Source organism: Triticum aestivum, chromosome 1A, assembly GCF_018294505.1.
Source record: "Triticum aestivum cultivar Chinese Spring chromosome 1A, IWGSC CS RefSeq v2.1, whole genome shotgun sequence".
NCBI lineage: Eukaryota > Viridiplantae > Streptophyta > Magnoliopsida > Poales > Poaceae > Triticum > Triticum aestivum.
This window is the reverse complement of record NC_057794.1, coordinates 252,381,759-252,398,030: the sequence shown is the minus strand read 5'-3', so window position 1 is coordinate 252,398,030 and position 16,272 is coordinate 252,381,759. Positions and strand designations below refer to the sequence as shown.

At 42.6% G+C, this 16,272-nt stretch overlaps 1 long non-coding RNA gene across 1 annotated transcript; it reads left to right on the top strand.

The window, feature by feature from the left end:
* The first annotated feature begins 10,207 nt into the window (after nt 1-10,207).
* Nucleotides 10,208-14,225, top strand: LOC123044806 (uncharacterized). Its single transcript, XR_006420500.1, has 3 exons — nt 10,208-10,477; nt 10,598-10,740; nt 12,070-14,225. It is a non-coding gene; the product is annotated as an uncharacterized lncRNA (long non-coding RNA).
* Nucleotides 14,226-16,272: the final 2,047 nt, after the last annotated feature.

The window sequence follows — 16,272 nt, the reverse complement described above, 5'->3', positions numbered from 1 at the left end:
TTAGACCATGAGATTGTGCAACTCCCGGATACCGTAGGAGTGCTTTGGGTGTGCCAAACGTCACAACGTAACTGGGTGACTATAAAGGTGCACTACGGGTATCTCCGAAAGTGTCTGTTGGGTTGGCACAAATCGAGACTGGGATTTGTCACTCCGTGTAAACGGAGAGGTATCTCTGGGCCCAGTCGGTAGGACATCATCATAATGTGCACAATGTGATCAAGGAGTTGATCACGGGATGATGTGTTACGGAACGAGTAAAGAGACTTGCCGGTAACGAGATTGAACAAGGTATCGGGATACCGACGATCGAATCTCGGGCAAGTATCGTACCGCTAGACAAAGGGAATTGTATACGGGATTGATTAAGTCCTTGACATCGTGGTTCATCCGATGAGATCATCGTGGAACATGTGGGAGCCAACATGGGTATCCAGATCCCGCTGTTGGTTATTGTCCGGAGAGTCATCTCGGTCATGTCTGCATGTCTCCCGAACCCGTAGGGTCTACACACTTAAGGTTCGGTGACGCTAGGGTTATAGAGATATTAGTATGAAGTAACCCGAAAGTTGTTCGGAGTCCCGGATGAGATCTCGAACGTCACGAGGAGTTCCGGAATGGTCCGGAGGTAAAGAATTATATATAGAAAGTGCTATTTCGGCTATCGGGACAAGTTTCGGGGTCACCGTATTGTACCGGGACCACCGGAAGGGTCCCGGGGGTCCACCGGGTGGGGCCACATGGGCTGTAGGGGGTGCGCCTTGGCCTGTATGGGCCAAGGGCACCAGCCCCAAGAGGCCCATGCGCCAAGAGATAAGGGAAAGGAAGAGTCCTAAAGGGGGAAGGCACCTCCGAGGTGCCTTGGGGAGGATGGACTCCTCCCTGGCCGCACCCTTCCTTGGAGGAAGGGCCAAGGCTGCGCCCCCCTCTCCCTTGGCCCTATATATAGTGAGGGGAAGGGAGGGCAGCAACACCTAAGCCCTGGCGCCTCCCTCTCCCTCCCATGACACATCTCCCTCCTCCCGCAGCGCTTGGCGAAGCCCTGTTGGAATCCCGCTACTTCCACCACCACGCCGTCATGCTGCTGGATCTCCACCAACCTCTTCTTCCCCCTTGCTGGGTCAAGAAGGAGGAGACGTCGCTGCTCCGTACGTGTGTTGAACGTGGAGGTGCCGTCCGTTCGGCGCTAGGATCATCGGTGATTTGGATCACGACGAGTACGACTCCATCAACCCCGTTCTCTTGAACGCTTCCGCGCATGATCTACAAGGGTATGTAGATCCACTCCTCCCTCGTTGCTAGATGACTCCATAGATAGATCTTGGTGACACGTAGGAAAATTTTGAATTTATGCTACGTTCCCCAACAGTGGCATCATGAGCTAGGTCTATGCGTAGTTTCTACGCACGAGTAGAACACAAAGTAGTTGTGGGCGTTGATTTTGTTCAATATGCTTACCGTTACTAGTCTAATCTTGATTCGGCGGCATTGTGGGATGAAGCGGCCCGGACCGACCTTACACGTACTTTTATGTGAGACTGGTTCCACCGATTGACATGCACTAGTTGCATAAGGTGGCTAGCGGGTGTCTGTCTCTCCCACTTTAGTCGGATCGGATTCGATGAAAAGGGTCCTTATGAAGGGTAAATAGCAATTGGCATATCACGTTGTGGTCTTTGCGTAGGTAAGAAACGTTCTTGCTAGAAACCCATAGCAGCCACGTAAAACATGCAAACAACAATTAGAGGACGTCTAACTTGTTTTTGCAGGGTATGCTATGTGATGTGATATGGCCAAAGGATGTGATGAATGATATATGTGATGTATGAGATGATCATGTTCTTGTAATAGGAATCACGACTTGCATGTCGATGAGTATGACAACCGGCAGGAGCCATAGGAGTTGTCTTAATTTATTTATGACCTGCGTGTCAACATAAACGTCATGTAATTACTTTACTTTATTGCTAACCGTTAGCTGTAGTAGTAGAAGTAATAGTTGGCGAGGCAACTTCATGGAGACACGATGATGGAGATCATGATGATGGAGATCATGGTGTCATGCCGGTGATGATGATGATCATGGAGCCCCAAAGATGAAGATCAAAAGCAGCAATATGATAATGGCCATATCATGTCACTATTTGATTGCATGTGATGTTTATCATGTTTATACATCTTATTTGCTTAGAACGACGGTAGTAAATAAGATGATCCCTCACTAAAATTTCAAGAAAGTGTTCCCCCTAACTGTGCACCGTTGCGAAAGTTCGTCGTTTTGAAGCACCACGTGATGATCGGGTGTGATAGATTCTTACGTTCGAATACAACGGGTGTTGACGAGCCTAACATGTACAGACATGGCCTCGGAACACATGCAAAACACTTAGGTTGACTTGACGAGCCTAGCATGTACAGACATGGCCTCGGAACACAAGAGACCGAAAGGTCGAGCATGAGTCGTATGGTAGATATGATCAACATGAAGATGTTCACCGATGTTGACTAGTCCGTCTCACGTGATGATCGGACACGGCCTAGTTGACTCGGATCATGTAATCACTTAGATGACTAGAGGGATGTCTATCTGAGTGAGAGTTCATAAGATGAACTTAATTATCCTGAACGTAGTCAAAAGGTCTTCGCAAATTATGTCGTAGCTCGCGCTTCAGTTCTACTGTTTAGATATGTTCCTAGAGAAAATTTAGTTGAAAGTTGATAGTAGCAATTATGCGGACTAGGTCCGTAAATTGAGGATTGTCCTCATTGCTTCATAGAAGGCTTATGTCCTTAATGCACCGCTCAGTGTGCTGAACCTCGAACGTTGTCTATGGATGTTGCGAACATCTGACATACACATTTTGATAACTACGTGATAGTTCAGTTAAACGGCTTAGAGTTGAGGCACCGAAGACGTTTTGAAACGTCGCAAAACATATGAGATGTTTCGAGGGCTAAAATTGGGATTTCAGGCTCGTGCCCACGTCAAGAGGTATAAGACCTCCGACGATTTTCTTAGCCTGCAAACTAAGGGAGAAAAGCTCAATTGTTGAGCTTGTGCTCAGATCGTCCGAGTACAACAATCATTTGAATCGAGTGGGAGTTGATCTTCCAGATGAGATAGTGATGTTTCTCCGAAGTCATTACCACCAAGCTGCTTGAGCTTCGTGATGAACTATAATATATCAGGGACATATATGATGATCCTTGAGATATTCGCGATGTTTGACACCACAAAAGTAGAGATCAAGAAGGAGCATCAATTGTTGATGGTTGACCACTAGTTTCAAGAAGGGCAAGGGCAAAAAAAGGGATGCTTCATGAAACGGCAAATCAGCTGCTGTTCTAGTGAAGAAACCCAAGGTTGAACCCAAACCCGAGACTAAGTGCTTCTATAATAAAGGGAACAGCCACTGGAGCAGAATTACCCTAGATACTTGGTAGATAAGAAGGCTGGCAAGGTCGATAGAAGTATAGTGGATATACATTGTGTTGATGTGTACTTTACTAGTACTCCTAGTAGCACCAGGGTATTAGATACCGGTTCGGTTGCTAAGTGTTAGTAACTCGAAATAAAAGCTACAGAATAAACGGAGACTAGCTAAAGGTGAGCTAACGATATGTGTTGGAAGTGTTTCTAATGTTGATATGATCAAGCATTGCACGCTCCCTCTACCATCGAGATTGGTGTTTGCGTTGAGCATAGACATGATTGGATTATGTCTATCGCAATACGGTTATTCATTTAAGGAGAATAACGGTTACTCTGTTTATTTGAATAATACCTTCAATGGTCTTGCATCTAAAATGAATGGTTCATTGAATCTCGATCATAGTGATACACATGTTCATACCAAAAGATATAAGATAGTAATGATAGTACCACCTACTTGTGGCACTGCCACTTAAGTCATATCGGTATAAAACACATGAAGAGGCTCCATGTTGATGGATCTTTGGACTCACTCATTTTTGAAAAGTTTGAGACATGCGAACCATGTCTATTGGTGTATATGCATGAAGAAACTCCATGCAAATGGACCATTTGGACTCACTTGATTTTGAATCACTTGAGACATGCAAATCATACCACATGGGCAAGATGACTCAAAGCCTCGTTTTCAGTAAAATGGAACTAGAAAGCAACTTGTTGGAAGAAATACATTTTGATGTGTGCAGTCCAATGAATGCTGAGGCATGTAGTGGATATCGTTATGTTCTTACTTCACAGATGATTTGAGTAGATGTTGAGTACATTTACTTGATAAATCATGAGTCTGAATTATTGAAAGGTTCAAGTAATTTCAGGGTGAAGTTGAAAGATCGTCGTGACAAGAGGATAAAATATCTATGATATGATCATAGAGATGAATATCTGAATTACGAGTTTGGCACAGAATTAAGACATTGTGGAAATTGTTTCACAACTAATACAGCCTGGAACACCATAGTGTGATGGTGTGTCCAAACATCATAACTGCACCCTATTGGATATGATGCATACCATGATGTCTCTTATCGAATTACCACGATAGTTTATGGGTTAGGCATTAGAGACAACCACATTCACTTTAAATAGGGCACCACGTAAATCAGATGAGATGACACCGTATGAACTATGGTTTAGAGAAATCTAAGCTGTCATTTCTTAAAAGTTTGGGGCTGCGATGCTTATGTGAAAAAGTTTCAGGCTGATAAGCTCGAACCCAAAGCGGATAAATGCATCTTCATAGGACACACAAAACAGTTGGGTATACCTCCCGTCTCAGATCCGAAAGCAATAAGGGATTGTTTCTAGAATCGGGTCCTTTCTCGAGGAAAAGTTTATCTCGAAAGAATTGAGTGGGAGGATGGTGGAGACTTGATGAGGTTATTGAACCGTCTCTTCAACTAGTGTGTGACAGGGCACATGGAGTTGTTCCTGTGGCACCTACACCAATTGAAGTGGAAGCTTATGATAGTGATCATGAAACTTCAGATCAAGTCACTACCAAACCTCGTAGGATGACAAGGATGCGTACTACTTCAGAGTGGTACGTAATCCTGTCTTGGAAGTCATGTTGCTAGACAACAATGAACCTACGAGCTATGGAGAAGCGATGGTGGGCCTGGATTCCAAAATGGCTCGAGGCCATATAATCCGAGAGAGGATCCATATATGAAAACAAAGTGTAGACTTTGGGAGAACTACTTGATGGTCGTAAGGCTGTTAGGTACATATGGATTTTAAAAGGAAGACGGACAATGATGGTAGGTATCACCATTAAGAAAGCTCGACTTGTCGTTAAGATGTTTTCCGACAAGTTCAAGGAGTTGACCGCGATGAGACTTTCTCACTCGTAGCGATGCTAAGAGTCTGTTGGAATTATATTAGCAATTACTGCATTATTTGTGAAATCTTGCAGATAGGATGCCAAAAACCATTGTTTCCTCGACGATTTTTGAGGAAAGGTTGTATGTGATACAACCGGAAGGTTTTGTTAATCCTGAAAGATGCTAATAAGTATGCAAAGCTCCAGCAATCCTTCTAAGGACTGGAGTAAGCATCTCGGAGTTGGAATGTATGCTTTGATAAGATGATCAAAGTTTTGGGTGTATACAAAGTTTATGAGAAACTTGTATTTCCAAAGAAGTGAGTGGGAGCACTATAGAATTTCTGATAAATATATGTTGACATATAGTTGATCAAAAATGACGTAGAATTTCTGGAAAGCATATAGGGTTATTTGGAAAGTATTTTTCAATGGAAAGCCTGGATTAAGCTACTTGAACGTTTAGCATCAAGATCTATAAGGATAGATCAAAACGCTTAATGGTACTTTCAAATGAGCACATACCTTGACATGATCTTGAAGGTGTTCAAGATGGATCAGTCAAAGAAGGAGTTCTTGCCTGAGTTGTAAGGTATGAAGTTAAGAATTAAAGCTCGACCACGGCAGAAGAAAGAGGAAGGACGAAGGTCGTCCCCTATGACTTTGTCATAGGCTCTATACGGTATGCCATGCTAAGTACCGCACCTGATGTGTGCCTTGCCACATGTCTGGCAAGAGGGTACAAAGATGATCTAGGAGTAGATCACCAGATAGCGGTCAAAATTATCCTTAGAGGAATAAGGATATGTTTCTCGGTTATGGAGGTGATAAAGAGTTTGGCATAAAAGGTTACATCGATGCAAGCTTTAACACCTATCCGAATGACTCTGAGTAGCAAACCGGATACGTATAGTGGAGCAACCATTTGGAATAGCTCCAAGTGGAGCATGGAAGCAGCATTTATAATATGACCTAGAGATTTGCGAAGTACATACGGATCTGAATGTTGCAGACCCATTGACTAAAACCTCTCTCACAAGCAAAACATGATCAAAACCCAGAACTCATTGAGTCTTAATCACATGATGATGTGAACTAGTTTAGTGACACTAGTAAACTCTTTGGATGTTGGTCACATGGCGATGTGACCTGTGAGTGTTAATCACATGGCGATGTGAACTAGATTATTGACTCTAGTGCAAGTGGGAGACTGTTGGAAATATGCCCTAGAGGCAATAATAAATTAGTTATTATTATATTTCCTTGTTCATGATAATCGTTTATTATCCATGCTAGAATTGTATTGATAGGAAACTCAGATACATGTGTGGATACATAGACAACACCATTTCCCTAGTAAGCCTCTAGTTGACTAGCTCGTTGATCAATAGATGGTTACGGTTTCCTGACCATGGACATTGAATGTCATTGATAACGGGATCACATCATTAGAAGAATGATGTGATGGACAAGACCCAATCCTAAGCCTAGCACAAAGATCATGCAGTTCGTATGCTAAAGCTTTTCTAATGTCAAGTATCATTTCCTTAGACCATGAGATTGTGCAACTCCCGGATACCGTAGGAGTGCTTTGGGTGTGCCAAACGTCACAACGTAACTAGGTGACTATAAAGGTGCACTACGGGTATCTCCGAAAGTGTCTGTTGGGTTGGCACGAATCGAGACTGGGATTTGTCACTCCGTGTAAACGAAGAGGTATCTCTGGCCCACTCGGTAGGACATCATCATAATGTGCACAATGTGATCAAGGAGTTGATCACGGGATGATGTGTTACGGAACGAGTAAAGAGACTTGCTGGTAACAAGATTGAACAAGGTATCGGGATACCGACGATCGAATCTCGGGCAAGTATCGTACCGCTAGACAAAGGGAATTGTATACGGGATTGATTAAGTCCTTGACATCGTGGTTCATCCAATGAGATCATCATGGAACATGTGGGAGCCAACATGGGTATCCAGATCCCGCTGTTGGTTATTGACCGGAGAGTCATCTCGGTCATGTCTGCATGTCTCCCGAACCCGTAGGGTCTACACACTTAAGGTTCGGTGACGCTAGGGTTATAGAGATATTAGTATGCGGTAACCCGAAAGTTGCTCGGAGTCCCGGATGAGATCCCGGATGTCACGAGGAGTTCCGGAATGGTCCGGAGGTAAAGAATTATATATAGGAAGTGCTATTTCGGCTATCGGGACAAGTTTCGGGGTCACCGGTATTGTACCGGGACCACCGGAAGGGTCCCGGGGGTCCACCGGGTGGGGCCACCTGCCCTGGGGGGCCACATGGGCTGTAGGGGGTGCGCCTTGGCCTGTATGGGCCAAGGGCACCAGCCCCAAGAGGCCCATGCGCCAAGAGATAAGGGAAAGGAAGAGTCCTAAAGGGGGAAGGCACCTCCGAGGTGCCTTGGGGAGGATGGACTCCTCCCTGGCCGCATCCTTCCTTGGAGGAAGGGCCAAGGCTGCGCCCCCCTCTCCCTTGGCCCTATATATAGTGAGGGGAAGGGAGGGTAGCAACACCTAAGCCCCGGCGCCTCCCTCTCCCTCCCATGACACATCTTCCTCCTCCCGCAGCGCTTGGCGAAGCCCTGTTGAAATCCCGCTACTTCCACCACCACGCCGTCGTGCTGCTGGATCTCCACCAACCTCTCCTTCCCCCTTGCTGGATCAAGAAGGAGGAGACGTCGCTGCTCCGTACGTGTGTTGAACGCGGAGGTGCCGTCCGTTCGGCGCTAGGATCATCGGTGATTTGGATCACGACGAGTACGACTCCATCAACCCCGTTCTCTTGAACGCTTTCGCGCGCGGTCTACAAGGGTATGTAGATCCACTCCTCCCTCGTTGCTAGATGACTCCATAGATAGATCTTGGTGACACGTAGGAAAATTTTGAATTTATGCTACGTTCCCCAACAGGGGAAAGTAGGTGTAACGGTCTATCCATCGTAAGGTGCTAGCACTTCTGAAAGACTATGTATCGGTCATCCGTCTTCTCAAACACCATGTAGTGCGAGAAACCAAACGGAGGCGATCGAGTCTTGTGGGGAAAAGTGCGCAAACCTCTACAGAGTGTATTAAACTAATCATGGTTAGCCGTGTCCCCGGTTATGGACATCTTGAGTATCTAGTACCTGGATTATCATGTGAATCTCAACATGTTACTCTAAATTAATTTTGTTGGGTTTTGTTAATGAAGATGTTTAATTGGGATTGAGGATGCTGTCAACCATTCTCAATGTTTAACAACTACCATGATAGTTAAATAAATTTATTCCTTTGTAGTAGGGAAAAATTGGCTTTACGCAAAACTGTAACCATAGAGCTTTCCACCAGCCAAATATGCATATAGTATAGCTGTTTCATTCCATTACTCTCTATGTGTTACATTGCCAGCATATTCCATGTGCTGACCCGTTTCGGGCTGCAACGTTAATGTTGCATACTTTTCAGACGACGATTAAGGAGCTTTTAGGGTTCTATACTCAGTGATGCCGTTGGAGTTGATGGACTCACTTATCTTCCAAGCCTTCCGCTGTTATCGTTATTAGATGGTCTTAAGCCATATTTATTGTAATAAGTTCTCTATTGAGACACTCGATGTAATAAGTGTGTGATTGCTACTCTGTTATAAATCCTTCGAGTACTGTGTGGTGTCAGCATTACTGATCTAGGGATGACACCGGAGCACAGAGATTGGACCGTTTGAGGTCTGGTCGCTACAGAGTGAGAGCACCAAAACTGCTACTACATTTTCTGAAGTGCTTTCCCATTATTGTGTTCTAATGATGGTCAGATCCAAGGAATACAAGGTGCATATCTTCGACAAGCTAAGTGGGATTGCGGTTCGTGTACTCATCAACCATAATCTCCCAAGTCTTCAGGAAGCACAACTCCTATCCTTGTTTTGATTCCAAGCTCTAGGTGCTTTCTGACATACATGTTTTCAAATTCTGTCACATGGTTCATGACTATACTAGAATTACTTAATCCTCTTAGAAAGCAAAAAAGAAGAATTTATAGCATAAATGTGTTCTCTATTAAATCTTGTCCTTTTAAACATTGTTGTTTGAATTAATATACATGTAGCATTTATGAAATCACTTTATCAGTATACTTGGTTGAAGCCTGATTCACAAATTAGTTGATCCAAATTAATAGCAAGAAAATAGAATCAGACGATGGTCTGCTTGTTGTACCCATTAAAAAATTTATAGTTTTTCTCTGACCAGATAAATTAAATTGGGTGCCCTCAATCGTTGAAGCCTCATTGTATGATTAAGGGTGCATGTAAAGATTAAATTTGTGTGCATGTCCATGACATATGTCATTGCATGGCCCTGCTGCAAATTTAAATTGACCTTTAGTTAAGCTTTTTAAGTCAGTCTATACGAATTTAACTTCATTGCATTATGACTTCATATAATTAGAGAATATTCTACCATTTAACCCAAAAAAGACAGGCGTTGTACCGCGCGCCAACATGGTAGTTCTTGTGTGTAATCAGGTCCCAATAATGCTCCTATCTGAGAATGATCCAAATGGAGCCCTTATTATGATTGCCACTGGCACACTGTGTTGCTCCCTACCATGGATACCTAAGAATGTATGTTCAGCGAAGATCTTATCAAATTACAGAGTTTGTGGCCTGTTTTGGCTCTTGGTGTGGTTAATACCAACAACCTTTTTGATGAAGAATTTTCATCCTAACTTAAGGAGCATCATGACAAATTCAGGTTATTACTTATTACTCACAGAAGTATATTTCATAAAAAGGAAAACATTCATGAAACAAACCATTTTAGTCTATTTTAGCATTTTCTATAATTTATCTTGTCTTCATGTATTTACAGAAAAATTATCTTTTTTATCATAAAACATTCAAAATAGACGGGCGTAGCAACGCACGCCATCAGGGCCGCAGCCAAGGACCCCAAGGCCCAGCCGCCCCCGCGCATCCACGTCACCTAGCTCAACGGAGCCGAGGAGGCCTTCGTCGCCGCCGACGGCGCCACTGCGCAGGGCATGCGCGACCAGATCCTCGCCCGCGGCCGCCTCCTCGAGACCGAGCAGGTCTTCCGCGAGGCCGGGGAGAAGTGGCCCGTCGTCATCCCCGAGGAGGAGCTCGGCATGTCATTCCCCGGTATCAAGGTGCATCTTCTACTCTGTTCCGTTAACTTCACTTTCTGTCGAACATCTTGCATGCGTGCCTTGGCGTATCTCACTGCCTTGCGCTGAAATCTCTCGTCCAAACATTTGAATTGCGAGAAGTAAGGAAGAACCACCGCGTGCGTGCATATATAGTAAGTATTACAGCAAGAAGGAATCAAGTGGCTGACAGTAGACCGTCGCGAGAAGTAAGGAAGAATCACCTCCGCGTCTGGACGAGCCTCCTTTATTTTAATGCATGAAAGGTAAGCAGAGGCATACACATATTCCTATGAATTTCAGCAAATAGAGTTTAGAGCATTGCCTTATTCATATGAATTCCAGACTACCATCTTGCTACGAGTTTCAGCAAAAGGAGTTTAGATCATTGCAGATAAAGGGATGATGTTCCCGCAAAAAAAAAAAGGGATGATGTAAAATGAGTCATTTCAGACTGCCATAAAATTTCCCAGCCAATAAAATGACTACATATTTGTCATTTAAAACAACAGAAGCCGAGTCGCAAGGAAATATTAGCCTACTAGCATTCATGATCTCTGCATGTTTAAAAGGTGATTCAACTCACAATATGGAGTGCATTTCTAAAACGATACTCCCTCCGGTCCTTTTTAGTTTGCATATAAGATTTGACTGAAGTCAAGCCTCGTAAAGTTTGATCAACTTTATAGAAAAAAGTACCAACATTCACAATATGAAATCAATATCAATAGATGTGTCATGACTTAAAGTTTCATATTGTATAACTTTAGCATGGCAGATGTTGATATTTTTTCATATAAATATGGTCAAACTTTGTGAAGTTTGACTTCAGAGAATTCTAATATGCAGAGTAAAAAGGACCGGAGGGAGTAGTATATTGGGCATAAAAGAAGGTTGTTTCTTACTATTTTATTGTACACCCTCTGTTCTTAAATATAAGAGGTAGTATATTTGCACCTGTCAGTCATGTACAGCTTATTTGTGGAACTGTTGGTCAGGTAATGTTATAATACATCTCTTTTCTTACTGATAGTATCTAGAACCGTTAGGCTAAGCCATGCCATGGCGTTTCATAGGTATTTTCAGATCATTGATGTCTGGTGTCAGTTCTGATTTGAACACAGGGTTCAGCAGGGACTTTATGATTTTGGCTCAGATTCTGTTTGATGTGTAAACTACTATTTTTTGTGTAAACTACTATTATTAGTTCCCACAAAAAAATGATCATCAGCTCAAAGTTAAAAAATATCATTTGAGAGCACCGACAGTTAGTTTACACCGCCTCCACATCCCCCGCCCGCCCAACAATTAGTACCCTGTTATTTTTTACTTTTTGAAATTGAAACCCCTCTTTATTTAATATCAGATCAGATGAAAGGAGGGGAAGCAGCTCACTAGGAGTACTTCCACCCACTCACAACTACCATACATTCTAGCCATCTTATGAAGTTCGTGAGCAACTGAATTTGATTCCCTGTGGTAGCGTTGGGTATGCATATGCGCGACCTTTGTTTCAAGTATATGGGAGCGATTTCCTGTCTTTGTGGCTTTACTTTCCATGATTTGAATCTGAGCGAATCCTAAATTTTGTGCAGACTAAATGGAGGAAAATGGTTGCTGGCAAGTAGACAAATCTACAACTTGAGGGATGGCGTTTCACGGTATAATGTTCAGGTATGGGTACTATGTTCTCTTATGAAAACGCTTGACAATCAAGAAGATTGGGTTGTGTTTAATTTGTTAAAATTACAATACGGCTTTGGGAAATACTACAATAAAAATTGGCATACCTCCTGATAATGAGAGGATGACAAGTTCCTTATCCCCAAGAATGCCCTCCTATGCGGCCGAGCCGCTGGACAAGACACTTAGCCACACGGCAAACCCAAGTTTGAAGGATAGCACCTTGGCCTGAAGCGGCAGACATAGAAAATTTAGCATGAAAAAAAGTCTCACAAAGAAGAGTGACCCAAAAGCAGATTGTCATACGTTTGCAATTGAACTTTTAGTAGCAGCTTGATTATTTCAGTAATTAGTCATGTAGTAGCATCTTAGCTTCCTTAATAAATAAACAAATAAACTGAGTATATGTTTTGTCATTCTTATTTTCTGAGAACTAGCTATCTGATCTTCTATGGTACGCCATGAAAATTCAAACGCATATCAACTTCATACAAGAAAGTTAGTCTTATGATAGAAGAAAGTCCCATCGGCCATTACAGCGCCTGATTGTTATCTTTTTCTTTTCAAATGATTATTGAGTACTGACTATACCCAACAACACATGACTGACTGGACCAAGTAGAAGTAGCTGTCTTCGTGTACAATATTTTCTCTGGAAAATTCTATTGAGCTGGGTACGCGCATGGGCATCTCTCTGGGACAAGACAGACCGGTTGCACTCGTACACAGGTTGATTACGATCTTTTAAGTATTTGTGTTTTTTTAATGGTCTCTTACATGTCATTATTTGTGGCACACAGGACCATGAGCTTTAACCAAACATAATTCATACAGTAATAATTAGGAAGTTTGTAACTGATTTACTTTGTTCTTTTGTCTTGGTTATTGATTAGTTGATTATGGTCATTTGACCATTTCTGTACACTACTGAGTTTGCCTTTGTGAGCAACTAACATATCATGTTTGAAAGTTGTGGTACAAATCTTTTATGTTACTCTCTCATGGTCCACCCATTGTTTTCTTCTTTGTTCTTTCTTTCGAGGTTAGAATTGTGAATGCAGGCTCTAGAAATCCAACTTCCAATTGCTTATTAATACCTCAGGTAAACAAGAGTATAATTTCTATCACTATTTCTTGTGTTTTTAATACTATATTTAACTTACATTAAGTTTGAGGTCTGCTTTGTACATTGTTATAGTATCCAGATATTATCTCAGTGTAAACAGCCACAGTGCTTCTTGAAAATAGGGTCTACTGGAAAATGATATGTAATGATCAATTAAAATTTTCTTAATATTCTGGCTAAAGTCTCATAATATTCGTCATCCTTGGATCCACGACGGCGTCATTCTGGAAGATCATTTGGCGCAGCTAGGCTCCGCTAAATGTGAAGTTCTGGCTTGCATCGCAAAACTGTTGTTGGGCGGCGGACCGCTTGGCCAAGCATGGTCTTCAGCACCCACCCGTCTGTTGCTTATGCTCCAAGGAAGAAGAATCCCTGCAATACCTCCTCATTGATTTTGTCTTCTCGAGGATCACCTGGCACGAGGTCAAGTCTTGGTGTCGACTACCGCCGCCCATCCCGGACGTCCAGACCACCTTCTTCGACTGGTGGCTGGAGTGGCCCGCCGTGGCCCCGCCTCAGCAGCGCAAGGGCTTTGCCTCTCTCGTGATCATCACAGCTTGGTTCATTTGGAAGCACAGGAATGCAGCCATCTTCGATGGCTTGCAACCGTCCAACTCACACCTTCTTAGCACCATCAAGGACGAAGCCATGCGTTGGGCACGCGATGGCGTCAAGGGACTAGATAGAATTATCCCTGTAACCTGATCATCTTCTGGTGGGGCTGAGCAACCCCCTCTCATATGCTCATCGGTAACCCTGAAGGCGCCATTCTCGTTGTGCACGTCTTTGGGGTAACCACAGAAAAACCTGTATTCTCTCCTATCTATAAATGGAATGATACACCTATGTGTGAAAGATATTGGGTGTTGGGACCAAATTATGGATATTTGTATTGATGTCATCTTGACATGCTTGACGATACTTAAACAACCTTTGCCTTCCTCAAACGATATAAATTTTCTGTGTATGTGTCCAACGTTTATCATTTTATTATCTGTAGCACTAACCATGCACATTCCTTGTTGATCATAGTTGTCTGATAGCATAAGTGACTAGGTGAATATATAACTACAATTATTTGACATTAATTTATAATGTGCCATGTGTTTTGTTGGAAGTGCCACCCTAGCAAATACCTTGTGGGATTATGCCACTTGATGCACTAACATCCGTTATCATATACAATTCTTGTTGGTTAAGATGGCAATGTTAGGCAGGGTGAAGCATATGATGAGAAAAAAACATCGATGGACCCAGATGGGGAGTTGAGAGGCGTAGAGAGGTAATGAAAAGGACGACATCTTAGTAATGTATCACAACAGAGTTCATATAGAAAAGGATGTACTAGCAAGGATGTGCTTCAAGGTGATATTTATCACAACGGTCATAGGTCGCATGTGACATACATGTTGTTTGATCATTGGTTTTGATGTTTTAAGTTTCGTGTTCTGTGGCATTGCATGGGCATCCAACTATTACTATAAGAGGGCTATACAAATGATTCCCCAGTTTGTTGTAGGTGGTGGTTTATCGTATGGTCTAGGTTTCAAGTGATTAGATTCTTTCACTATGTCCATGGGGAAAACTTAGGACCTTGTTGTGGTTACCTCGGATAGTTTCTTATTTGCTGTATTAATTCGTGGATGAAATACATGATTATTTTTTGCTATCCGACGACTGAGATGCATAGGCATGTTGGATACATTTTCATGCCCGCCAGAGTTTGCCTCATGCAAGTGGAGGCACCATAGCCCTCGCCCGTTGTGTGAGGAGACACCGTTGGATCGATGGTGGTAGGGGGTAATGGCAGGAGGAGAACACACGGGAGTATTTGGAGCAGAGTGAAACATAGGCGGATTTTGGAGTAAGGTGCTGACATGGCAGAACGGTGACACAATGACAAAAGAGAAGCAGGAGGGCTCGTGGAATACGAAATGGATATCCAACATTGTTGTATGCATATTTGAGTTACATAAGAAGTCTTGGGGAGGTGAAGTGATGGAGACACATCTTTGATGGAGATGGAAGAAGAGCCCGTGTGGAGGCTGGAAGCAAACACAACATTATTCATAATCAACTTCTGAATGAACATATGGTGGAAATAATGTTTCCATGTCCATATATGGCACCTTATTTAATATCTCACCATTGGGGTGTACCATGTTGCACGACGTACATAGTAAAGTGAGACAATAAAATAACGACATGAAAGCTAAATGCAGATTCAAGGGGCAATAGATTAAGATAATGAATGATGTATGGACACATAAGGTGATGGACAAAAAGTTGGATGGAAAAGAGCGGCTAAAAGGGTGTGTGGTGTTTGTCGGAATAGAGAGAAGAACATGCTTGTGTAGTTGTGTTTGTGGGGTGGTTGGACATCATGTGCAATGTGCTTGTTTGTAGGAAGAAAAATGAGCATTGTTTACATATATATTTTTGGCCTGTGACAACGCACGGGCAGTCTACTAGTAGCTTATAGGGAGTGCTTCGCTCCAGCGCAAACCCAGCGTGATCTCCGTTGTTGGGCCAGAAACCCAGGTAACTGTTTTTCTTTCAAAATAAAGCAAGAGCGAAATAGAAAAATAGCAAGGCATAGTGTGCACTAAAATGTTCCAAACACAATAAACACGAGAACAGAAAAGAACATATCATGGTTTTGTTGACACAACCTTTGCGTGTTATTTTTTTTGCCATGTGGCCTCTTTTTTGTATACCTGAAATTGGCATTGTAAAAAAATACAATGGTTTTAGAAAATGCCATATGTGCAGATCAAAAAGTTCATATCGTTGCCTCATCACATAGAAAACAAATTCATGAGAATTTCCATGTGTTTGTAGAATGGTGCTTTGAAATTACCATGTGACCATAAGAAGAAAAAAAACTTAAAAGTTGCCACGTGTGTGGCATGAAATCTTATATGGAGTAGTTTCTCTATTCTTATTTTTAAACAATTTGCCATGTTTTGGGAAAAAGTGTTTTGAAAGA